The sequence below is a fragment of the Vicugna pacos genome, chromosome 3 (assembly GCF_048564905.1).
Source record: "Vicugna pacos chromosome 3, VicPac4, whole genome shotgun sequence".
NCBI lineage: Eukaryota > Metazoa > Chordata > Mammalia > Artiodactyla > Camelidae > Vicugna > Vicugna pacos.
In genome coordinates this window covers 18,244,989-18,247,702 of record NC_132989.1, presented here as the reverse complement: position 1 = coordinate 18,247,702, position 2,714 = coordinate 18,244,989, and positions in this window count along the sequence as shown.

Genomic DNA, 2,714 nt, shown 5'->3' with positions numbered 1-2,714 from the left:
ATAGACGGAATGAGGGAGAGACAGTACAGTATGCATTGTTGCATTAGCCACCCAAATGGATGAGTGGTACTCATCCCACAGAACCTTTTGAAGAGCCTTATGAAATCTCAGGATTGCCTACTCCGAAGGATGAAAGGAGGAAGCACTTATCCAAAGGTTCCCCATTAGTTAAAGGTGGTCCACACTTTTGGATCGTGCACATGGGACTGCAGAGCAAGTTCCTGTGAGTGTACCACACTGCAATATCAGAGAAGCTCTGGGGCAGGAGGCAAGAGGTACATGGCAGGGTCCTGACACCATCAGGTGGCATCCACCTGAATCTGATGAAATGTCTTAGCTTAAGAGGTAAGGCTGAGAACTTGCAAAGTGGCATGCAAAAGGTGTCCAATACAAAACCATTATCAGCAGTTTGACGTACATCTGCCCAGACACAGTTTTTAAAGGACATCATTAATTCACTGATTCAGTCAATCATAAACCCATTCAACAAACACTAATTAAGCATCAACCACGTGCCACTGACTATGTTAAGTACAAGGGATAGAGCAGATGGTCACTCATAAGCGCTTTGCTCTCTTGGAATTTGCAGGCTCTTTGGGGAAATCAGGCATTAAATAAGACATTATAATTGTTACTGAATTACAATTGTGATAACTGTTACCAAGTGTAGGATGATAAACTTTCTAGTCAGGAGAATTAAGGAAGGCTTCCCTGAGGAAATGGCATTTAAGCTCAAACTTTCACAAGAGTGGGTGAAGAAAGCAAAGGAGGAGGGGAAAGTAACGAGGAAGAGAGGAACTAGAAAGTGTGTTGCAGACAGAAAGGAGAACATTAACAAATAACCCCACAGCAGAAAAACTTAACCTGTCCTGTGTAAAGAGGAAAACCCAGTGGGATGGAACTGGAGTGGGTGAGTGAGGGGGGGACGTGGGGTAAGTTGAGGCAGGTGAGGTGCGCAGGAGGGGGATCATGTCTGGCCTGATAGGTCAGAAAAAGGATGGGGTTTTATCCTCAGGTCACTGGGAATCCACTGAAGGATCTTGAACAGGAGAGCAATATGATCAGATTTGCTTTTTTTTCCTTACATAAATCAAGATATGCTTGTAAATACAAGCAGCAGAAGCTCATAAATATCACACAGGTATTTAAAGAGAGCACAGCCTGTAATCCCGACATAATCGTACAAATATAAACAGGAGTGTTGATGAGGTGGGAGCAGTGGGGGTGATGGCCTGAGCCAGGAGTCTGGGAAGGCATGCACAGGTCACCTTTTTGTTTGTTTTTGAGGACTAGTTCATCTGATTTGACGCCAAGGTTGCATTTAGGTAAGCCCAGATGAGATCCCCGTTGAAAAACCTCCTGTTTCTTCAAAAGAAAATTTCTCCTCAAGCTTCCACCAAGACTAACCTCTTGTAGGTTGGAGACCACCTACAGGGTGTAATGTGAAAGGTGCTGAAAAACCACTCCCATTCACTGTAAACTTTCTCCGCCTTCCACCAGTGTCTAAAATTCCATGATCATAATTCTCTTCTGCTGAATTTTCAGTTGTCAAATATGCTGGCCCTAGATCTAGCCTGCCTTCCTGGGACAAAGCTGGGTTTTGTGTTTTCTCAGGGATGGGTGGATTTGAAGCTTTTTGAGACCCACACAGGGGCAGGGAGGGGCCAGGAGACTGGACAGATTACAGAGAGCAAGAGTGAAAGCAGCTTGGGCTCTCCTGTGTGTAAAGGTTGCATACATAATGTTACAGATATATCTTTACATAAACCTATGTAAACATACACAGGTGTACTTTTGGCATAAACTTGACTTTATAACATGGGAAGCAATCATGGTGAGGAACATTGGCTCTGGGGTTGGACCAACCTGGGTTCAGATCACAATCTTTGTAACTCTAGGAAAGTTATGGCACCTACCTTCTAGGGTGGTTGGGAAGATTGCATGAGATAGTCTGTTTAAAGTCTTAGCAATGGTCTGTGGCATAAAGGTTACTTACTAAGATTATGTGTATATTTCTCCTTGTGCAAGCCAGTGTGTGTCTGTGCATGCAGATGCCGATGTGGATATGTCAGGGAGATAAAGTGTGTTTAAGAACAAGAGAGGTGAAGAAGGGAGAATGTTGCCCATCCCTGCAGCAGAAGTGCCAGACCTGGCACTGGAGTGTGAGGGGGCTGCAGGGCTGCTCACAGAGAGGACAGCTCAGCTTTACCAAACAGGAAACAGAGGAAGGAACAGCAAAGGGTCTTGAACCATAAGGGGCTTCTTGATAAGCACAGACTGTAAAGTGGAAATTGATTGAAGGAGACAGACAACAGAATGCCATGCAATATTGTTGAAGCTCAAAAAAACCCTCCATAAAAGGGAGACGGAAAAAAAAAAGGAATTGAATATGGTCTCTGAAATTGACACGTCTCCAAATTAGGCCTCTATGCTCAGAGGACATGTGACTCCATCTGCTCCATCCTAAAGCTCTCCTCTGTTTTGAGCTTCAGGCATGTTGGCTTTTTCAGAACTGACATGGAAGAACTTTGAAAAACATATAAACCCACAATCTATTCTCAGACCTCTTGGTCCCCTCTTAAGTTTTTCCCATGGCGGGCAGGTTATAGCTAGTGGCAGAGCATGTGCTTAGCATTCACAAGGCCCTGGGTTCTACCCCCAGTACCTCCATTAAAAGAAAAAAGATTTTCCCATGAAGTCATATCTAAGTGCTC